The following is a 24431-nucleotide window of genomic DNA, read 5'->3' as shown; positions in this document are numbered from 1 at the left end:
CCAGCTGCTGAACTCATCAAGCACATTGACAGTTTATAAATCAGACAGGACTTGTGGACCCTTTACAAAGTATTGTTTGAAAATCTCTTCCTTAGCCCTCCATCCTTAGCTGTAGCAGTGGAATATTGCAGCTGGCTAAAAATCAACTAAATACTAGCTTAAAAGGCAGCAATCTCCGTTCCTGTTCTGAAAAGAAGGCACAAGGTGAATGTGCAGTGTACGGCAAGAGCTTCATCATTCTTTGCCAGCAGCGCAGGTATAGGTAAAGGTCATCCCCTTTCATCTTCCAGGAGTCTAATCCACAAAATACTAGATTTCTCCGATAGGTATTTGGTGTTAGCAACATGCTGATAGTCTGATATTCATAGTTGCTTTTAAAGTTAAATTATTATTTTTCCTCAGCTACAAGTATTTGGCAGTTTTCTCTGACACTGTCCTTACAATGATTCATACTGCAGTTATTTTGAAGAGATGGATAAACTACAATTGTTTATATACAAACAGAATATGGCATTAGCTGCCAGAAAAGAATCTCACTAATATTTGACTTGTTAGGTTGCCTCATGTTTCATGTTTTGGCTAAGAGAGAGCAAGCTTAAAATTAATTGAGAAGAATTTCTTTCTTTCTGAGTGTGTTCAAAGCTAGTGGTATTTTCTCCTCTGTAAATGTTGGCAATTGATTATAAAATGTCAGAGGTGTTAGCAGTGTCAGCGACCTTCATCTATACAGCTGGAATAATAGGCAAGACTTGCTTTAGGACACCCTGCAGTTGCTGACAGGTTTTGTTGCATCTGCAGCCAACTCTGTATCATTAACGAGGGAAAAAGGGTGGATGAGGGAGTGTGGATTGTAAATGTGAGAGTGCTCACTCCACTAAATTTACTTGAAAAATGATCATTTTTTGTGTCCAATGCCATTTTGTACTCTTCATGATTTTCTAATTAAGCCTGGAGGGCTGTGGATCGAGGCTTTGATATGAGCAGTATCGACTGTCCTCTTTCCAGAGAAGAGAACAAAGCTTCCTCACTGTGCTGCTGGATGCTGACTGATGAACTGGTTTTTCTTCCTTGCCTTGGTTACTGCATATAATTAGGAATCTCACTCTTGTGACTTCATGTACAGAACTGCATCCTTTCAGTAGACCTGCCTGCCAGCTGCCCGTCATGCACAGCTATTCCCAGGATCCTTAAATTTGACTTTGCATGTCAACTGTTCCTGTTTAAACAATGAGCTTTGAAGCAAACTGTGTGCCTGCTGAAGAAAAAGCTCTTCATGTATAACAACAGTCTCTTTTAGACTCTGTTTGAGGCTAAGGCTCAACTTTAAAAGTGGTCATAGTGTTAATTTGAAATAATTTTATTAGAAAAGAGAAATACCTTGTTTCTTGAAAAATGAAAGAAAGAATATGTATCTACTTGCTGGGTAGACCCATGTGAGTGGTTTTCTGAGGGGATTACCCTTTCTTGTCTCAGTGTTCCCTTGCAGCAGAAGCAGTGATAGAGTCTGATGTTGCTGGGGTTTAGAGAGAAGGCACTTGCAGTTCTTGGAGAAGGGTAAGGGAGAAGACAGCGATGACAGAAGTGTCAGAACAACAGGAGTAAGGTTCAGTTAGATTTGAGAAGAAATTTCCAACCCTGTATGGCATTCCTTCACCTTAATGATAGAAAAAGTCTGTTTATTTTTTATTCCAATATCTTGTCTTTATGGTATTTTAGGACTGGAATTCCTGTACTTCATTCCCTGGATATTTTCTCTATTAAATAAGGTCTCTATTCCTCTCCGGTGAGAGCAGGTACACAGAAAAACAAAAACAGATCTTGCTGCATTGCACAAGGGTGTTTTTTTTTTTTTGTTTGGTATTCATCAAGAAGCACACATGCTTAAGAATGAGGGGAAAAAAGCCTCAGAATGTTTACCTTCCAAGAAAAGTTTTACTGTGGAGTAAACCTGTAGGCCAGCTGAGGGGTTTGACACACAGACATGATGGAGGTGGCTGGAAAGTGGCTGTGATGTCCTGTGATGATCCACAGGAGATGTGGGCTTGTGGTGGCCTTGGGCCACCCTCCCTGTGCCAAATATGAAATAACACCACTGTCTTTTACCCCAGTTCCTTCTTTAGTGTTACCTAGTGGGGGACTTAGGTTGCATTCTCTTAGTTTTCTTACCAGGCTAGTTTAACCTAAATGCACTTCAGATCCTTTCAGTTTGTGACATGTGACAAGGTAGTTCTGATAATTTGGGATTGAAATAACTTTTAAGGAGTTTTTGTATATAAAATGCATATAGATTTGGACCGTTGCAAGGTTCCTCGTTGGAGAAGATGCATACAGTAAAAGGGGTGGCAAACATGAAAAAAAATGTTAACTATGTTTCTGAAAAGTACAAATTAACCTTTGTTCCCTTTGGAAAAAATAATGGGATAACTGGTTGGGAAGGGGCCACCAGAGGTCATGTAGTCCTACGGCTCAAATCAGGGCCAGTAAGATCAGCTAGCTCAGAACATATAAAGTATTTAGCAGTTGACTCTACATAGCTCAAAACTTAAGAATATGGTCATAAGTTTCTCAGGATTTCTGAAACAAACAAACAAACAAAAAATTGTATATGTCTCCTTTATCTTTGTCTTTCAGAAGTAAAAAAAAAATATAACAGGGAGGCCCAAGCTTTCCTAGTTCTTTACTATGCATTTCCTTTTATTTTTAGATGGACATAAAAATTTAATCAGGCTAAGCCTTACTTTCCATACTCAATTTTTCCCCAGAAAGTTTAAATAAGTATAGATGTAGGCATTTCAAGAATATGCCCCTAGAAGCTAATTTCTGAAGCAAAGGGAAACTGGAAGGTGACATTGCTTTTGAAAATTGAGCCTTAATAAAGGGCTTCATTTAGTCATCCATCCTTGAAAATGGATGGTGAAATATGTAAGGGTTGAGAGGGAAAGGGAAAAAACAGAGATACAAGAGAATGATAGCAGATGAAAGTACAAGGTAATTTAAGTCCTTGGTTAATGTCCCTGTTTGAAATCAGTCCTGGCTGGTTTGGTCACCCAAAAACTGACAGCTCAAAACAAGATTCTTACCATAAAGTGTTCTTGCCATAGTCTGGGCTTTAGCAGGTTTGTTATGGGGCTGCTGGTATAATCTAGAAAAGTGATTTCTCCAAGGGAAAGTTAGAATGCTCTCTGGATAGCTTTCTAGTGCCTTGCATGTCCCCAAGGTATCTTGAGAGGGCACCTGCGGTGGAGAAGAGCAGAGAACCATGCTTGTCAATAATGGCAGCTGCACTGAGCTTACCCTGCCATGAGGTGTGTTGGGTCCGCAGCAGTGAGGCAGTGTGAGCATCCCTGGCGGTGCCTGGGCTGTGGAATGTGCCGCTCCTGCACTGAGCTGAGCGCCTGTCTTCTTGTTCCAGGTGCGAAGAGTGAGGGGGACAGCCCAGGGCTCGGTTCTGGGGCTCAGCCGGAACCCCCAGGAGCGCAGCTGAACAAGAGTAAGCACTGACACTGCCTTGTCTCTCTTGAAGTCCCAGAAGAAGTGGGTTCTTGTTTCCCAAGCTGTGGTGTGCACACGGATTTTTCATGTGAATTGTCTGTTTTCAGGTAAGCTCATTTTTTCCTTCTTCTTTAATACAATAGAGTTTTCTAAGTGCAAAATTATATTCTGGTTTTCTAGACAAATTTGTTGCTATTTATCAAGACTTTGAAACATTGCTGGAGCATTTAATAAGTGTTTATTACTACTAATGGAGATAAAACTTTTAGGAGTCAGTCTTGCAAGAGGCATTAAAAATTAGCAAAGGAAAAAAAAAGTAAGAATAGCTTGGCAGAGCTTCTGTATTCATAAACCTATTTATAGATGGTGTGCTGGGTAGAGGAGCAAGTTTGTGCCTCTGCCAGCAACATGCTGCAGCCTACTGCTGTGCTTGTGCTTGCCCTAATTTTGCACTTACATTCTGAGTCTCCCAGGGGATGCTGAGCAGCTGTGTGGCTGACCTGAATCTCGAAGGTGTGTGGGTTTGACTGTGACTCTGAGGATGATTGGAGAGATTTGATCAACTCCTTTTCCAGGACTTGTTCACATTGATTAGTATGTGTTGGCTTGGCAGGTTTCTCAGAAACCAGCACGTGAAACCTTCTTTATTCTCAAGTGGCCAAAGAGATCTGAAGCAAGATTGATAGAGGGGTCGCATGGTTCCCGGTCTGTTCTTCAGCTGCAGAGTGGTTTAAATCCATTTTGGCGGCTTTCTTAGTGTTTGTGATGCTCTTGGAGGCAGTACCACTGAGAGCTCTGGTTCCAGCCTGGCACAAGTCTGGAGGGGAAGGAGAGAGGCTGGGATCCTGTGTGTCACCTTCCTCACAGTTACCAGTAATAATTGTCCACAGACGGAACTTTTTGGAAGATAGCACAGCCCTTCCAGCAAGGGAAGCACGTGTCTCCTGCCCAGCACCAAAGAAAAAGGAAACAGTGGGAGGGGAGAACAAAATTTACGAAGAGCCAAGTTAAGGAAAAAAGTGTAATCTAGTGTTTAACATCTGGCCTCATGCCAGTTTGGGGGGGGTTTTGTTTAGGTGTTTTTGTAGTTTTTTGTTTTGTTTTGGGTTTTTGGGGAGGAGGGGTGTTGTTTGGTAGTTTTGGATGCTTCTGTGTTTTAAGTTTTATTTAAAAACTTAAAAACAAATGGGGAAAGGAAGAATCAAAATGTAGTTTTCCATGCATGTGTGCTGCAGAATGAATAAAAGTGAAAACAGCTGTTCTAAACTAAAAATGTACATTCTGCATTCACACACTCATTTATGTACCTAAAATCATGATTTTTCAAGATGTAGGAAAAAGCATGAAATCGCAGAGAAACAGTCACTATTTAAGCTTATTTAGAAATGCACATCAGGCAAGATGAGTATCACAGAGGAACAAAGGTGGGTCCTGTGGGGGATGCAAAAGTAAGAAGTGGACTCACTGAAAGCAAGTAATTGCAGAGTAATTTTGCTGTGGAATTTTAAACCAATTATGTGAATAACAGAGCACATATGTTCTGAAAGTAGTCAGAAGTGGTTTTTGTGGGTATAGCTAGCATGGTTTCAGAAAGCCTCTGCCTGGCCAGGGTTAGTGCTCCTACAGCTGAGATAACGTGAGTGCTCGAGTGTTTGGCTGTACATCATTGCCTTGCTGAAAGTCAGCCTTTCTCAATCTGCCTCTCCCATGGTAAATCTTCCAAAAAATGTACAAAGGTGTGTCTGATAATACCTAGTGCCTCAGCTTGTTTCTATGACTGACTGGAAAGTCTGGTGTTCAAAAGGTGCTTGATCTTCTATTTTGCAATTATTAAACATTTTGATAAGCTGCATCAAACTACATCAAATTTTACTGAAATTACTGCAAATTTCACATAACAGGACAGATTAAAGGTGCTATTTCAAGAAGCCTTCACTAATCTAGTTGTTTCATGAGCTCTGCTCTTTTGAAACAGAGATTTGCATCCTTTTGCTTTTTAATAAAACGAGACAAGTACTAAAAATCCAGTATCAGCAGTTTGGATGGAGCAGCAAGGCATGTGGCTTATTGCTCTCCAGAACATGGAGGATATTAAATGTGGATATTAATTTTCTTCTTTCCTCCATCACAAGGAAGATAGAAATGCTCACACAAAAAGAGGAAAGCAGTTAGTGGGATTCTTCAGCATTCCCTTTGGTAGTATGCAATTGGGAATTTTGATGCCTAGTGGATATGAAGTGTTTCCTAATGTTAAATATATGTAAATAAGTATAGATCATGTTGGTTGGGTTGGGTTGGTGGTTTTTTGGGGTTTTTTGTGTTTTTTTTTTCTTTTACAACCATTAAAGCACCTACATGGTAGAGCACTTGACAAGTGAAGCAAAAACTGTGAGATCTCTGCTAAACTTTCTTTTGTTTCTAGGAGGTTTCAACAAACCTCCTTAATCTTTGAAGTTTTCTCTTTAAATGGGTGGCCAGTGTAAGGATTTCTGCAAATTCATTTTATGTGAAGGTTTTGTCTCTGAAGTTGTTCAAGTAAGCATAGCTGCAAACCTGATTCACTTGTGTGGCACTGAACTTCACATGTAAATCGTGCTTCTAGTAAGTCAGTATTGTGCTAGGAGGTGCTAATGGCTGCCATCAATCAGGGCTGGAAAAAGTTGTTCTCCTCTTCTCCCCCAGACTAAATGAGACAGCAATTAAATGCCCTTTTGTTGTGTGATAGCTGAGACAATGGAAATCAATGTCCAAAGCACAAAGCAGAGTGGCAAGTCTTAACTATAAGCTAAGCCATGTGTCCCAAGGGATTGGCATGTTGATTTGCTTACAGCTGAGAGGGTATATGAAAGGAATAACTGGGGAGTGTAGGCAGCAGGAGAAGCATTAATGCTCCTTGGACCGAAGCCAGAAGGGAATATTTGCTGGGAGACTTCTCAGTCGGGCTGTGCTGCCATGATTTTGCCTCCATGCAACCCAAGCTCAGCCCACAGTATACAAATTTGATCTGAAATAGGCCCTGGTATAAGATCATCATCAGAAAATATGATACCATGCTTATTTGTGGTATGTTTTTTATGCTGGCCACTCGAGAACGGACAGTATCTGATCTGGTGAGAAGCTTACTAAAGTAAACTTCACCTTTCAGCTTTTTTGAAAGTGCTTCAGCTGGGAAGATGAGCTTACACTCCAACAGTGCTGTTATTGCAGTGGTTTAGATCTCTGGAATAGCATTTGCTACATCCTGACAACAATATTCACACCCCTCTAAATGCACTTTGTTCCTAGGTGCTTGATAGGTGCAAAACTTACTCTTGCATTTCTCCTAAATAAAATTGCCCTGTAAGGAATCCCAGTTTGCTCATCCATTTCTTGTAGGTGCAAACAATGCCTCGAGACTCTTAAACCACGAGATACTCGTTAACTATTGTCCAGAGGACATGAAATCACTTAGGTGGCTGAATGTGTTTTGCCTGTCTTCTTCCCTCCAGACCTGCTCCAAAGCTCATTATGTCAATGGGACACTTCCTTTTGACTCCAACTCACAATTCTGCCTTGGCTTTATTGCCTGCTGAAAGGGCCTTGAGTTACACAGGACTGCTTTGTCTCTAATCTGTGTGGGTTTTTGTTTTTGTTGGGGGTGGTTTTTTCTGCTTTTGTGCAAAATTGTAAATGCATTGAGAACAACAAGCCATTGCATTTACTAATGGCAGAGCACTCTGCTGTCATGCAGCTCATATGCTGTTGGCAGAGACTGTAGCTATATGATGCTTTGCAGCAGCTGGGTTCAACTGAGAGAAAGCCTTTTGCAAGTTTAAGGCTTGAAAGAAAAGTTTCAGTAAAAAATTATAATTTTTCTTGTGCCTAAAAAATGTTACACACAGATGACCAGAGTCATCAGAAATAAAACTAGATTTTGATCAAAAGAAAGTTTATCTGCTTGGAGAGCTCTGTATTGTATTTTTTCCTGTGGGGTGCTGGATCTGTTACAGCTCTTTTGAGGGCTTGAACAAAAGAAAACAAGACTACCTGTATTAAGAGGTCCACAGAAATCAACAGGCATTAGGAATGGACTCATACAAAACCTGTTGGTGTTCCTTGTCCTTATTGCCCAGTGATAAGATGCAGTCTTTTCCTTGTGTGCCCATCAGGGAGGCACTTTTCAAACTCATGTTCTACTGCACTCACATTTATTCTTTGGTGGTATTGACAGTTTCTCTGAGTGACACACTTCACAATCCCACTGTCTTCATTCATATCAATTCAGGCGTCCCCCTTTCTTGACTCTGGTTTTAGCCATGACTTGCACCTCACTTCTGCATTAGGTTCTCTATTAAAGTAAAACTGAGAGCCAAGGTACCAGGAGAGACTCATTTTGGGTACAGCAACACACTGACACATTATATATTGTTTTATATTTAATTATTATGCGTGCCATTTTGAATAATCACAATTGGGCTTTTTTAAGCATCTCCCTCTATATTGCAAGCCTTCAGCAGTTCAATAAAGCAGAGCCATTGACTTGTATTTGATGTGTCCATTACCTCCTGCAAATGCTTTGGAATACAATGGAATAGCATGCAGACTTCAGAGCTGTCATGACAGGTATTAAGAATGTGTCAAATCCCAGTGATGACTGATAACACATCTGTCATTTGTGATGGGATTATTAGGAAGAGGAAAGCCACTAGGAGAAAGATACTCCAGAAAAGAAGGGGGGAGTGGCGGGGGGGGGTGAAGACAAAAAGAGAGAGGATTTACTGTTCTTTATAGCTGCCTGGTATAATTAAGCCTTGTCTAGTCCATAAACAAATCTATTAACTTTCTGTATGGTTTGGCAGCTTATGCACTTCAATGCTGCTGCAGTAATTCCATGGAATTTATGTTTCTCTTTGGTGGATAGTTGCACTATAGGTATTGTGGCTGTGAAGAGGATTCTTGACCCACCGGTACATGGAAACAGCTGTTGCAAGAGCACTGTATTTTTTGTCTTCTAATCAAAAGTTTAACAGAGTACCTAGAAGAAAGAATTCAGAGGTCACATAAAATATTTTTTGCACGGAAAATTATGTAGAACCAAGAAAAGAGAACAGTCTGCCAGCGCCATTTGATTTGTGTCCTTGGTTAGCAAAAGAAGGACTGTTGGGGTTTTTTTTTTAAGACTGAATGTGTGTCCTCTGTGAGTGTGGAAAGAAGGCTGAGCTTCATCTCGCTTGTAAAACTGGGTTCTGCTGAATGAGTCCAGTGTGCCTAGTACACAGACATTTTAAGGTGTTTCAGGCTGAGCCATAAACACATCCAAGATCTACAAGCAGTTAAACAGTAAGACAAAGGAAGCATCTTGTCCAGCTGCCTTCTGGTATTCAGGCAGTGCCAGAACAGAGTTGATCTGAGTTTCTTGCTGTTGGGATCTTTTTGGTGCAGAAGTATCCCCAGGAGCAGCTAAACAGTTATCAGATATGGCCCCTACACACAGAGAGATCAATTTTGAAAGCAGAGATGGAGAGAGAGAGACTTCTGTGAAGACCAGACTGTAGCTGTTGTGTCAAAAAGTGAACAATATTTGATTGATGTTTGAGTGATCATTGGTATGGGAGAGAAATACAGTGACCTAGCCAAAAGCCAAATGCTCTCGGGTAGTTTTGGACCCCATTCCTCACAGTCACCACCAGCAAATCAGCTGACCTACACTGCCCATGTCTGCCTGGTGTCACACAGCACCTGCTCCAGAGGAGCCCTCTGCTCTCCTGCAGTGGTGTGAGCTGCCCTCTGGGGCGAGGTGACTGCACAGTGCTGTGGGGTGAGTGGCCAGCCCCCTGTCCCTGCTGAGCCTGTGGCAGTGGCTGCGTGGGCCTGAGGGCTGAGCAGCAGGGTGAGCAGGGATGGTCCCACCGTGTGTGCTGGCAGCAGGATGCCATATGTGCTCCATGGGGAAGAGCAGGCACTGGGGCCGTTGCAGCACGCCCATGGGCTCACGCCCTTGCTTACCTCATGGAAACTCACTCACCTGCCCAGGCCCTCAGGAAAGACCTTTTATTTTTCCCATCTCTAAGTGCGCATTCACCCCACCCACAGAGGCTGGCTGAACAAAGATCGAAGTGCAACCTGAAGCAAGGACACCAGCTTTTAAATGTGATGTATTGCAGCTTAATTAATTTCCCAAGGTAGAAGGTAATTCTCTCAAGGTCCTCATGGCAAGCATCCCAAAACAGTGGTTGGGGAACCCAAAGCTGGTTTAGCTTAAGGGATGTTAAAGGAGTCTTGATTTTTTTTTTCTTCAGAAGCTGAACTCAGCATTTCTTCACAGTACCTTGAATTGTACACCCAGAAACCATTAATCATACTCTAAAATCTTGGCTTCAACTTCCCCCTTTAATATGTAGGTGATTACCATACCGTTTGTTAACATGTCTAGCTGGCTGACAGTACCTCTGTCAACCTAACAACCTAAGCTGTTCCTACAGCTTAAATTTGGTTTTGAAAGAGGAAGGACTCTGGAGAATGGTGCTGCAGTGGAGAGCCTTCCTCCACCAGGCTGAGGTTTGATTTTGGCCCCAAGCAGATGCCACACAGACATTGATATTTATTGGTATATATTGGTGAAGGGCAGTCCATGGTGCCTAACTTTCCTCTTCAGTGGCAGCCCTTTAGTGAGGTCACTGGTGCAAATAGGGACTGCTGCCAACATTCACTTTTTTTTTTTTTTTTTTTTACCCCACAGTGTTCTCATTGTCTTTTATATACTCCCATATTTAATAGATTTACATTCTGAATGGTTTTTCTGTCCCAAGAAAGGACTACAGTAAAGTGCAGATGAGCAGATGAGCTTGGAATATTCCCTGAAGAAAGCTCTTCCTTCCCTACAGTCCCTCTCCTTTCCCCAATTCACTATATTGTGTCAGTTTAAGAGAAGAAATGGAAAAACTTGTCTGGGAGCTATTGAAGAAGTTGAGTTGAGACTCAGTATTTTTGCTTTTTTTTTTCATTTTGCGACAGATTAAGTGTCCTGAGATAACACAGAAAATTAAGAGGTTGAGGGAGTCACCCCCAAAGATCATTGAACTTTGAATAAAATTCCTTTGAGTGTCCAAGATCAACAGTGCCCTGCATGGTCTCAGTGTGCTCAGTATTACATATGCTTACACTTAGCTACAGTTCAGTTCTGGATTTATTTTTTTATTTAGTGGTTGGATTAGAACCATGCTTTGAAAACCAAACCAAATCATGACTACTGTCCAATTTAAATACAAAAGAATATATTTAACCTGAAAAGAAAAAAACAGCTTCACGAAGACAGACCTTTGTAACTCTAACTCTTGAGCTCATTGAACATTTGAATGAAAACTGATTTCCATGTTTGTTTGGACAAAATAAAACTTAAAAAAATTAAAGATATCAGCAGTGCTTGATGGTTGCTCTTTGGGAGAGGGGATCTGGAAAGCAAAATATGGCAAAATTACTTTTTGCTGATAATAAACAAGTCTAATAGGAGATCTCTGTTTCAAAAATATGTAATTGCTGACGTGAGGATGTTGGAATATTTTTAGTGCTGATAAAGAAAAGAAACATTCATTGGAGTTTTGCTAATCTTGAACAAAAACACATGTTAAGCTCTGGTTGCTCTGCTCTGGATGGTAGCATTACAGTGTGTATCAGGAAGATTTCTTTCACCTCTGAGTTTCCACCTTTAAGAGTTTTATACTGTATTTAGAGGTGAGGGAATGAGAGAGAAAGAGAGTTTTGGTTATAAGGAAAATACACAAGGGTCTTTGATAAGACTTTTAAGGTGGTGTTCGCAAATTGAAATGTTGCAGCTAAGCTTAGGTAAAGCTAAAAAGATTGTACTAATTTTAATTGGATGGTGTATATGCCATTCTACCAGTATGATCTCAGTCCATCTGTAGTTTCCTGTCAACTGGCACCTCCCTGGTTAGCTGGTAAATGACGGAAAGTGGCTCTGTGAGCAATTCTGCCAGCTCCTCAGCGGATCCCTTGGGTGGATCCCATCCAGCCCCATGGATTTGTGTGTGTAAGTGGTGTAGCAGGTCAGTGACCATTTCCTCCTGGATTGCAGAGGCTTCATTCTGCTCCTCATCCCTGTCCCTGAGCTCGGGGGGTTTGGGTACCCAGAGAACAGCTGGTTTTACTGTTAAAGACTGAGGCAAAGATGGCATTAAGTACCTCAGCCTTTTCCTTGTCCTTTGTCCCTGTGTTTCCCCCTACCTCCAATAAAGGATGGAGATTGTCAGTCTTAGTCCTTCTCTTGTTGCTTATGTATTTATGGTAACATTTTTTATTGTTGTAGAACAGTCATAGAAAATATTTTTAATGTGCTGAAAGCACATTAGAGTATAACTCTTCAGAATACAAATGTCTTTTTCTCTGACCTCTTAGACAGCAATTGTATTGAGAAAACATGAATTAAATGGGAACAATGTTATTGATTATGACTTGAAGTTGCTTTTATCATGGTTGCTGTTGTTCAGGTTTCTGAGAAGGAATGAAAGAACCTGCTTAAAGATGCTCTCCAAGCACTCTGTTTAAAGGTGGCTGTTTGTTCATAGCTGCAAAAAAGCATCAGCAAACTATAGAGAAAAAAATCCCTTATTTTTCATTTTAGACCCTTGAGTCTTGATGCGAAATGGTTTATATTAATTCACTTCCTAGTTTAGTTTAGGTTTAGCCTGGGTTGTGGGCCACCAATATGTTATGTGCTTCTATAAATGGACTATACATCCCTTGGCAACACCTTGAAAAAATAGTAATTTGGGGCTTTTTTTAAGCAGCAGGCAGGATCCAGCTTCTCAGATCAATCAGTGCACCCCTTGTAAATCTTTTAATTTAAATTGCTAGTGGACTAACGGGCTTGAGGTGGCGTTCTCAGACACTGCTCACAGTCCTCTCCATCCTGTACCTTATGTCCACATTTCTACTTTGCATGAATGCATGTACCAGGGGCTGGTAAGGAGAAGGGAGTGAGAAAATTTCACACATCACTAAGAGCAACACAAATGCTGTAGCAAGCTTTAAAATGGAAGGAGAGTATTTAGAAAAGTGACAGAGGGATTGGTTACAGCCGGACAGGAGAGCAAATAAAAGCAATCTGCCTTTCTGCATGACATATATTCAAATAGTCTGACATCAGAAAACAACAATTCATAACAGAAAGGGAGGAACAGTAAGAAGGGAGGAAAAGGATGGGTAAAAGTTTAGCAGAACTCTTTGGAACAGGAACATTTCTGCTGTGTAGAGCTTGACCTAGTGTAACTTTCTGGAAACTGTACAGGCTAACACAAAACTATTTTTTGAGTTTAGAACAGAACAGAGAATTGATTATGTCATGGCATGTAGCATGCCATAACAGAAGCAGGGCTTCTGAGGAGACAGAATTGGTTTTGTTAGGCCAAATTGCATCATTAGGGAAGTAAGAAGCAGTTGGGCTCCAAGCCTTTTTAGAGGGACTTTCTGGACTCTGCATTCAAAATCTTATCCTTGGTCTACAACTTTTACATCTGCCTCATGATCACCTCATGGTGGCCTAGTGCATAAGAAGTATTGTGTAGCTTAAAACTTATTTTGTACCCTGCAGTTATCTGTAAGGTCTGCTGTAGAATCAGCTATCTGTATGATTACTTATATTACTGCATCATATCTGGCATGCAAAAAAATATGTTTATTCTTTTCCTCCTGGTGTGAAAGCCATTCTCAGTCAATAAGCTGTCAAGCTACCCTTTTGTCATCACTGCCTAGTTGTGTTCTTTCACATCAAGTCTCCTGAATCTTGCCAGTCTAATGTGTTAAAGTCTTTGACAAGAGTGTTCCAGTTTGGGAGCTGAGAGCTTTGCTTGTTTTTCTTCATGAATGGAAAGAAATGCTTCTTGGTGAAAATACAAGTACAGTAGAAACTGAAGAATCCAGGCTTTCTTCATAATCAGCAGAGGCAAAATGAACACTTTGGAGTATTATCCACTGCAGCCCTTGAGCTCTTCACCTTGAGAAGAGAAACTGCATTCTCCAAGTGCCTGGTTTTCTGAGCTGATAAAGAAAGGTTAGTTGGCTCCCAGTGAGAGCTATTTGCTGTGCTGTGCTGTGCTGTTGCTGTGGAATATTAGAAAGGATGTGGTCCATAATTCTGGTTTCAGCAATGAAACAGCTAAGCAAAGACCTGTGTCTCTTCTCCCATGTTACTGTTTACAAATAAAAAAATAAGTGCCAAAAACTATTTAGCTTCTGCCTCCAGTTCACATGGCAAAGTTGATCTGGGAGGTCCTTTCTCCTCCCCCTACCCTGTTTGTTTGTTTTTTTTCTTGGAGGCAAACTTGGCTACAAAAAGATTGCTTTAAAGTTTAAATATTCAAACTGAAGCTGATTTTAGTGAGGTACTTAAAAAATAAGCTGCTCATATCCCTTTCCTTAGAACTCTTGCACAGTAGTGCCAGGAAAGCTTTACCAATATAAGTAGTAAACAGATTATTCTCCTCTAACATTAGCCTTTTCCCTGCTTTGCCTGGGGAACTCAGTCCAAATTGACATTTTGAGACTATCTTATATTTCACATCTTTTTTATACTCAAGATAAAGCAGAAAATGGGATGTACTATTTAAGGTGAAAATAATTTTGACTTCTGCCTTCCATGAATTGTATTTAGGGCTGCTGGTGACCTTCTGCAATGTTGTTTGTCCTCGTGATGGTCTCAAGCTTTGCACAGAAGGCAAGGATGGAAAATGTTTAGGACAGTAACAATTTCTGCATCTGTAACATATTACAAAGGATTTTTCCCTCCAATACCAAGGCAATTTTCTACCTATGTTTAGTCTCACACAGCACTGTATATTATTTTTATATGAAAGTACATGATATCCTGCTGCAGGCAGTAGGGAAAAGGGCTAAAGCTCTGTGTCCACTCCATGAACAGCTCAGCTGCTGGAGAACATCAGTGTGGGCAGACAGAACTGGACAGGCAGAACAGCTGAGCCATAATTGTCCTCCACCCATCCAGGGTGATGTGAGCTCCACTGGATAATTCTAATCAACTCCTGTGGCCAAGGAGAGCTACAGTAACAGGAGATACTTTGTTTGATAGAGGAAAGAAATGATCTTGTGAAAAAAGGTGCAAGACTTTAGGGGGCTTCCTCTGTGGGCTGTGCTGGGCCAGGGTGGCGTTGGGGATCAGTGGTAATACTGTACTACTCCATCTACTCATGGAAGTTAGAGCTTGTCCAAAGTCCCTCTTATACCTGAATTTCAATCCTCTAACCAGGCTGGTGTTTTTGATTTCATTCCTGTCATCATTATCTGGTGTTTGTCTCTGTTGTCTTGATGACAGTGTCAGTCTCTTGTGCACTGTATTTTCTTTTCAAAATGCATTTTCTTTTATTAGCCTGTGAATTTTCAAAAGGTAAATTGCTGTGTTTGGATCTATATTGTTTATGATTTAATTTTATTAATTTTCTTTCCTAACTAAATATTTTTAGCCTTTTCAGTTGTGTTTCATATGGGCACATTCCATAGATGCATTGCATCTGTTTTATTTTAATTCATTATGCATCAACTAGTGATTTATATATATCAAAATAAAAATGCATACATACATACATACATACATATATATATACACACACATACATATATATATATATATATATATATATATATATAAAGCAAATATCTTTAATAATTTAGTACCAAAATACACTTTTCAAAAGAGATGGACATATAATACATTATTTAAAGGTCTCTGACTCATGATTGCAGACATATTTTTTGACATAGGGTAACAACAGAAGAAGTAAGCTTTGGTCTGTGTCTTTTCACTTCTGAAAGGAAACAGTTTCCTGGACCATTTGCATCCTTCCTCCTTTCGGGCTCTTGCTGAATACTGGATAAAGCGAGGTGTTTTGTCATCTCTGCCCAAATGCATCCTCCAGAGCAGCAGCTTGTGAGGGGGCAGCCTCCTGGTGATGGGTGGGTACCTGTACAGCTTTCTCTTTGAGAGTCTCATTTAGCAGCTGGCTGGAGCGAGTGGAGAAGTCCTTCCAAAAATTGTCACTGATTCACTTGCACAATTGTATTTTGTACTTCAGCAGAGCAAAAAAGGATGTATATGTCTGTATTTCAGACCAATCTGACTTGCTCATGCTTTTTTATCAGATGGTGCAGCTTTTCCTATGCTGGTGCTGCAAGCCAGCTTGTTTCCCTGGAGGCACAGGGCAGTGATTCTGAACTTGCTCAGTGCTTCCTTCTCTTGAAATGCTGCTGTCCTTTGATCTTCTTTCCCCAGGCTTGGCATACAGCCCTGCCATCAGGATTGGTGTGAGGTGTCCTTCAAAGCTATAAACCCAGAGAATTTGTTGGAAGGCGGGCTTCTGAACACTGGCCATTGTTTCACCTTTCCTGCCTGCTACCCAGTGCTACCTTGAATGGCCCTTCAATGTCTCCCTTGTCTTTTTTAGGTGTGTTTGGGCAGGCAACAAAACAAAACAGAACAAGATGCAAGGATTGGAGGTTTTTTGTTTGTTTTAAAAAAAAGGATAGAGACAAATGCTTCTTTAGTTCAGCCTACAGCACTGTAATTGGTTTTTTCTCTCTCTCAAAACATATCTACATTTATATGGTAGGAAGATACCACTTCATTTTAATGCCCTGCCCTGCCCTACCTCAAAATCCAAATTCTTTTTGTCATTCTACCAAGTTACCTTTTGCCCATAGTTTCCAAACACCACCCAGGCATTTAAAACCAGAAATGATCACAGTATAGAAACAACAAAGTCTCTTGCTTAATTCATTTGCATGTGCGTGTTTTATCCATGAGAAGGTATCTCCAAATGCAGCACTCTGAAGTTGTAGCTGCTTGTCTACGTGGTTCTATTTTAATCCTCTCCTGCAAGAGGGAAGTACCATGATCGTGGCCAAACATAAAGTTCTCTCTTCTTTATGCATGGACTTTTTCCAGTTTAAACCACTCATACGTGATGTCTAACTCCCTTTGAAGATGATGGAAAAGATTTTTCTCTTGTAAATACTCGTTGTAAGGTCTAAGCACGCACTGTGCTGGCTCACAGATAAGTTTGCAAAGGTTAGGATTCCTGCAGCTTTTTGAAACTTGGCTTTGGCTATGTTTTTGTTGTAAATAAATGACTAGGCTCAGTATTTCAAATATGTGTCCAGTGGACCCTGACACAAGAGCATGTCTTCTGATGTTAATATCTGGATTCCAGCATGACTAGTACTTCCAAAGTTTTTTGTTTCTCTTGCATTCCTCAACATGAGGTTTACTGTTGCTGTCTCCTTTGCCCCTAATCCCATGGAAAAATTTCAGCTTGGTCTTGGAAGGTGAAAATACCTGTAGATGACTGGCAATTAGGAGGAAAAGTTTTATGTAAAACAAAACAAAACAATCTAACAAAGCCCATGCTAGGCACTGAGATTTTACTCAGCAAAATCCTCTTGATTTTACAGGCCATTGGTTTGAATAAAAATTAATAAAAATATGATGGGGGACAGTATAGATATGGCTGCCAACTGATTCCCATGCTGCTCATTCTATACATGGCTATTCTATACATGGTATTTTCACATGTTCTTTGTTTCATCTCCCTAAGACAGTAGTTTGTAATTCAGACAGTCAAGAGGCAGTTTATTTGAGAATGGCAGTATTAAAAATACTGCTTCTTTTTTGGCAAACTAGAAACATCCCTCTGTGTTTTTAAGAAAGATGGGCTAGATATTTTTGGATGCTCACTAATTCAGTTCAGCTGTCCTTGTTTTGTTCGCTTGGATATGGAAAGTGAGAGCAAGGGAGGATATATAGAATTACATGAAAAGCAATTCTCTACAGATCTGCAGACCACCTTGTTTATGTCTTCTCCATATATCAAGAAATCGATCATTTACTGTGTCTTTTAATTTGTAATTCAAAATATGTGTTCTTGTAGTGGGCGGTCCAATTCAGTTTTATCCAGGTAATCATCTAAGGGTAATGGTCTCTTGTATCTGCAGTGTCTGTTTATCTTTGATGTGTTTATTCGTTTACTTACACAGCAAAAGGTAAGGAAGCTTATGAAAGGAAAAAGAATAATGAAAAAAAGAATGGTAACAAGTCTTGTGTAGAAGATTGCTATAGAAACTCCCCTGAGGGATTGTACCCCAAATCCTGAAGCAACTGCACACTACCAGCAGTAAAACCACATAATGATGAGCTGATGGACAGGTTTCCATGTTCAGGAAAAGAAAATATGGATGGTGCTAGGATAGGCTGGGGCTACTTTTCATCTTCACCCAGAGGCAGCTGCTCAGTTTGCTTCATCCAGTAAGGAGTAGAGGCAGAAACAGACAGGATACCAACCTTGTGCACAGTCATTAAAGAATGGAATATGGTGTAGGAAGAGAAAAGATAAAATGGAAGTCTGGTAAGCAAACAAAAGGCAGAAGGATAAAAATCTCTTGAGTTAGTGTGAAGCTACTGAAAATCTTTAGGCCTCCAAAGATAAGTGGATGCAATTCTTCCTGAGCTTGTTTCTCTTTCTGGTGGTGCTCAGCATTTCACATCATATATCTTTCTTTGTTACAAGTGAATGAGAGAAGTTATATGCCTTTTGAGAGAACTCTTTTTTTTTTTTTTTCAGCCCAAGGCATGATTACTCAAGGAAAGGTTCTTAAAACCCCAGTAAATCTTAGGAGCCCAACAGTTAGTCTCAATATATTTAATGCTTTAAGCTTTCCTTTAAGATGACATGTTTCTACTGTTCCTTTAACATTAATAGGAGATATACTTCGTTGCATCTGTTAGCAGCCAGCAGCTTAACAATGGCATTCGAAAATGATACCAAAACTTTGGGGGTTGTGTGGTTATGGGCACCTTGAGATTCTTGGCAGGTCAGGATTATTTTAATTGATGCAATGAGGTAAACTTACTGTACAAATGAGAAAGACAGTTTTCACACTGAGGCGCATTAATTTTCCAGTAGTAAAACCAAAATTTCAGCATATTATGCAGCCATCTCTAGAAGATACGAGTTGATAAGGTTGTGCAATATATATTGTTCAGAGCAGCATGCTCTGGTCTCCTTAAACCTGCTGCTTCCCTCTTAGCATCTGGAGCTGCTGGAAAAGTTAGGGCGCAGACCAGGGACTTGTCAGGGTTACAAGTATTAAGAATTAAGTACAAAGGAATCTGAGCTAAATACGTTCATGATTTTAGAATGTGTTCAGGATGTCTCAGATGGAGAGGAAACTTAGGAGGATCAAAATGCTTTCTTTAAAATTTGGAGCCTGAGCTGACTTTTGAAGCTACAGAGTAAGTGCTTTTCTGCATGATTAGTTTAGGCTGTGGCAGCACAGTTGTGGATGATAAATACAACTGGCATAACCTGCTGGTTGTGCTTCTGGGGTGTTGATTTTGAATACAGTTCTGTCTGTCAGGGGGAATGTGTGGGTGAAGCTTCCTGTGGGTGGCTGCAACTCTGAACATTTGCTCCATAGCTCCAAAATTGGAGCATAGCTGAGAGGCAGGAGGACTTCTAGGCATCTGTGGGATCCTGCCTGCTTCTGAAATGTATTTCTAAAGCTGTTAATGCACATAAATCATGTAGCCTTTCCGGGACATCTGGGTTTGTTTTAAACTTGCTACATATGGTATAATGTTGGTGTAGAGTCAACAGTGTCTCCAGAGCATTGAAGTGGAGAGGACTGTCACGCCTCGAGCAGGACAGCCCTTGTCAGGGAAACGGAACCTATATCAACACCAAATTAATATATTTTGGATCAATTGCATAGGTGTAAAAAAATAATCTGTGCAGATAGGAGGCAGCTGGGTGGTCAGAAAGGGGCACTGCAGCAGATGCTGTGTGGGCAGGGACAAGCAGGGTCGGAGGGGTCTCTGTGTGAGCCACTCCCCAGACCCAGCCTCACATCAGGGACGATCCTGGCTGCCCGTGGCTCCTCTCTGCTGTCAGGGAACATGGAGGGAGAGATGGGGAGAGGAACTGCGTGGGCAACATCTAGTGTCACGAACCACCTCCAGCTGGGATGGGACTTTCTGCTTTTCTGAGCTGCTTGACTCCTTGCAACCTCCTCCTGCAGGACCTTGTTACTCTGGCTGCTTTCTGCATCCCAGCCCTGCTCCCTCCAAACTCTTCTCTCTTTTATGTTTTCCTCTCTCTGATCATGGCCTAGCTATCCCCCACCCCAGGGCTTAAGGTGTTTGCTGCCCTTGTGTAATGTTTGCTCTTCTTGTTCTTCAGCCCCTTTCTCTCCCTTTAAGTAATGGATGTAAACACAGCCTTACATTAGTTTTTATATGCAGTGATCAGCCTAGTGTTAATAATTCGCCATGGCCCTTGTTAGCTTCAGAACCACATCTATTGAAGTGGGAGGCTGGGTCTGTTGGGTAGGTTTATTTTGAAGCTGCTTGTATTTAACTAGATGAAAAGGCAAGAAGTGGTTAAAAACAACTTTTAGTCACTGGCTCAAAGAGGATTAAGTAGTATATACACAGGAATAATTTGAAAGGAATAATTTGAAAGGCGTCTCAGGTAATATTAAGATGTATATATCTGCTAACTGCCTGGGCAAATTAGAGAATTAATTGAAAGGGAATGTTAGCTCATTAGCTGAGCAAGCTAATGTCAAAAAAAACCTGAAGTTTTCTTTTAAGACTTACAGTGATTTTTTCCCCCCCACAATAACATACTAATGAAATGATGCTTTGGAAGGCAGCCTTGGAATGGAGACAAGTGTTCTGATAAATTATCAGCTTCCATATATTTTTAACTGCATTCTGAGGTCAAACTTTAAGCCTTGAAGTGAGGTTCCTCCTGCCACTCTACTCTTCCACATTAGAGATTAAACATCATGCTTTAAAACACATTTTTGGATATGAAAAAAACCTTGATTGTAAAAGCATTATGAGCAGTCCTTAAATATGTGCAAGTGTTTATATATTTTCATATCTTCTATAATATTACTAAAATTTACTTGGTGAGTCCAAATGTTTGTGGATCAAAAGGAATAGTTAAAACTACTCTGAAGAGAAAGGGCACCTTTGGATATATACTTCTTGATAGGAAAGGTGGTTATCTCTTAGCATTTCAGTACTGAAGCTGTCACACTGTGCCAGAGGGAGGAGAACCAGGACTTTGTTAAATATTTCTAAGACTGAGCCCTGAGTAGCAATAAAGAGCCACCTTCCTGAAAAGAAAACATCCTGAATCAGTGTTACTGTATTTGTTTCTATTTTGGGGACTTTGTGAATCATTTACCATCTCCTCTGAAAACTGCAGAATTCCTCCATTAGAGAAGGAGGAAGGCTTTGAAAGAATCAAAAAATCCTTGACATTCTAGTGATCCCATTAATCCTGGGGCTGAGAATTACCAAGATGGTGGTGTAAACCTGAAAGTTAAATGATTGTTCCAAATTTATTTGGATTTAAAACAGTAATCTGAATTCATGTCCAATTCATATTGAATGCATAAAATGAAAGTTAGCTCTTATTAGTAATTATTTGTGCTTTGCTGGGAAATAGAATCCTCTAAAACACTGCGTTGCAACTCAGTGTCCTAAACCTGCTGTCAGGTGTCCTAACTCTAAATTGTAGTTTGTCACTCAAGGATTGATAGAAACCTACTGCAATTGCTAGCATGGAAAGTAAGAACAAATAATTTCTAACAGTACTTGAAAGAGAAATGTGTAATTGTGGACTTCAATTCCAGCCTCATGATCACAGGAATATGGTTAAGATGGAACATCTTTTTATATTTTGTTTTGTAAAATGGTATCATAAGTATTTCTGACAATAGAAATAGTATTAACTATATTTCAGAATTAATGTCCTGTGGTTTGATCATCACAGGTCAACTATAAATTTGCAGCTTACTTGAGCTATAAACCACAGGCTATGTAAGTGTTTTGGAATAAAATATTTATGCATTTAGCGTTCAGCAGTGTTGCTAATTTAGACTAGTCATTGGAAAACGATGTTCTCTTTATTGCATATTATTAAAACATAAGTGCTGCCATTTGACTTTATAAACAGTAATAAAAAAAATGGTGGGTGTAAATTACTTCTTACTGTTTTTAAAGAAATACACCAAAATACCTGTCAGTCTTTTCTAGTATGTGCAGCCCTGTGTGCAGATTCATTTTAATTTAAAGGGAAATTACCCTGCAATTAAAGTTCTGACTCTGAAAGGGTTAACGGGGGAAAAAAAAGCTATATATTGCTTCTTCACAAGACAACTTGAAAAACAGAAAGTGTGTGGGGGAGGCAGGGGGAGGTATTTCCTGGGTTTGGTTTTGTTTTTTGTGAATTTGGAAAAGTAAAGATTTGAGACAGAAAAGGTAAAAAATAATGTTTTGTCCAAGATTAATAAACTAGTTTTATGACAGCCAGCTATGTATTTGAACAGTACCTGCATATTGCGTATTTGTTAAATGAAATGCATAATATCTTTATTTGAGTATCCCTTGAGAGAGGACACCTTTCGACTTTTCAAAAATATTGTGATTTTATGCAGCATCCCAATGCATTACTTATGCCATTTGAGTGTCTTATTAATGCCCTTGGGGAATGGAGAGCTTTGTCCCTAAAACTCAGTGTGACTGTAAACTCTCTGTATCAATCTTCTCTGTTTTTCACAGTTGCTTTGCATATCAGTTTCTACCAAGGGATTTCTGGCTAGTTTTTGCCTATGCAAACCCATGATTCTTCTCTCTGCTGCTCTACTAACAATACTGAATTACTGAGAGAATATTTTCCTGTCAACTCCTTTGCTCATCAGTGGGGAAGATGCCATGTTTCTTACAAGAGAGGAGATACAAAAGCTGATGCGTCCTCTCCAAAGAGAATTTAATTTAATGTCTAGATGTTGCTTGACCCGATATTATTGGCTTGATGGATGACAGTCCCTCCAGTGCACATATGGATAAGCTGCCTTCATTATTTATAGGCATTCATTAAAGTAAGCAGAAAAACCTTGTTGATCTTCCAGATTCACCTTTGAGGATTTAGAAGAATTTATTGTACTAGATCAGAATCCAGAAATATTTAGATGGTTTTTTATGAGGATGTAGTATCAAAATATGGTAACAATATAAGTTAAAGTATTCTCACTTAGATGAACAGCCTTTATCAAAGCATGCTTTCTTCATCAATGTATGATTATTTTTTTTTTTAATTTTATAGATGAGAAGGAAAATATTTCGCTATCAAGGGACATAGGTTAGTCATGAGTAAATATTCCACTTAAATAATTTTATACCTACAGACCTCACTATCTCACAGGCAGAAGAGCTGTAAATTGCTTTATCCAGATTAGAGTGACCCTTGCCAATTCATGGTGCAACCAATAGCTTATGCTCACAAACTCCATGCATATTATTTGTGGAGCAGTCCATCTATGAGAGTTGAGAGGTGGGAAACAAGCAAAAGCTTTTTGTTTTCCACCTTTCTATCTGCATACAACACGGTAGGGAAAAATTAGAAATGTTGTGCCTGCAAGAGAAATGAGCCTCACTTTCTTGGAGTAATGTCTAATAGCTAGATTTGCAGATGCCAACTAAATCTTTAGAAGAACCCTTAGCAGTAAAATATACAGGGAGCGGAAGTGGGTGAGTGTCAGAAGAGAGACTGAAGCAAATTTTCTAGAATGTCAAGCCTTCTATCCTGGTCCCTTCTGAAATTCTTAGCAAGATCCCTCATATTTTGTGGAAGCTGGAAATAAACTGATAGGTGAACAATCCTCTAAATAGATAATTTTGTTCTGTTGACATGTAGTGTAGATACAGCATAGCAGGTGTGACAGGGAAGGAAAGGGGATGCGAAGTGTAGGCAGTAATTTAATTAATCAAGTTAAGTCTGTCCTTTTTGACTGAAAGTATCTTTCCATATATTTTTTTATTCCTGTGTGTACTGGTGTGGAGTTTTTTTAAGTTCATGCTCATATCATTTTACTATTCAAGTGCCTCTTGTTCTAAACCTTCTTTACTCTTCTGTCTATTGCCTATCTTTATGCTCTTATCTTTCAAATTGCATATCCTACCAGATAGCACGTTGCTATAAACCAGCCACATTGTCCTCATTCCTCTCAGAGAGGGGATATTGAAATGCTCCAGTCAGGGATGCTCTCATTTATTTTCCTATAGCAGGAAATTACAACTCCTGCAGATGCATGTTGACTCAAGGGCAGGAACATGGAGACACCAGGTCAAAACAACAGTACCAGCTATGCTTGTTCACATCTCTTCAAACACTGGGGGAAACGTGGCCCCTTAGTGCTCTTGAGTTGCCTGAGAGGAGCATTGCATCACATTAATTGATCCCCCATTTCATTTGGCAGTTGCTCTTGCTGGAGAATGACCATACTTTCTCAGTCGACACAGCTTTATTAATTGATAATGTTCAAATGGGTATGTTCCAAGCCAAGTTAAGCACCTTTAATGCTTAATACCAAAGGCTGTAAAATGCCTTACCAGCAAAAATGTGCTGAACTCCTTTTCTATGAAAGGCAATGCTGCTCTCCTGAATTGTGCTGAACATGCAACCAATTAAATGTTGCTATAGATCATTACATGGTCAGATGCCGTAGGGTATCCAGGACCCTGGCCAGACTTGGGTCAGAGCTCCCTGGTTTCTGGAATGAAGGATCTCATGGGGCAGAAGGGAAAGGAGGACATTATTGGGTGTAAAACACACAATACCTGTCCATGTTTTTAGTTCTGATCACAAGTCATCTCCACAGCAGACCTGATACATGGATATGTGCCAACCATATCTCAAGTTTGTTTGTGGTTTTAGAAGCTGCTTTCACTTGTTGGGTGGATTTAAACTTCTGTTTCCGCTGGAGCACCTGGTGTGAAGGTGACCTTCACACTCCTCTCTTTCTCATTATTTAGAAATAGTTAGCAGGAATTCCTCCCCATTTCTACATCTGCAACTGTGCATGAT

General features: G+C 40.1%; 1 protein-coding gene across 2 annotated transcripts in view; it reads left to right on the top strand.

Annotated features, from left to right (window-relative positions):
- Positions 1–24431, top strand: part of PLXNB2 (plexin B2) — a 250246-nt gene that overhangs the window by 75938 nt on the left and 149877 nt on the right. For both annotated transcript variants that reach the window (XM_015628206.1, XM_015628207.3), the window contains exon 3: positions 3413–3599. The gene's annotated coding sequence lies outside the window, so the exon portion shown is untranslated. The remainder of the gene's footprint in view (positions 1–3412; positions 3600–24431) is intronic.

This window comes from Parus major, chromosome 1A (genome assembly GCF_001522545.3).
Source record: "Parus major isolate Abel chromosome 1A, Parus_major1.1, whole genome shotgun sequence".
Classification (NCBI taxonomy): Eukaryota; Metazoa; Chordata; class Aves; order Passeriformes; family Paridae; genus Parus; species Parus major.
This window is presented reverse-complemented; position numbering and strand designations above follow the sequence as displayed.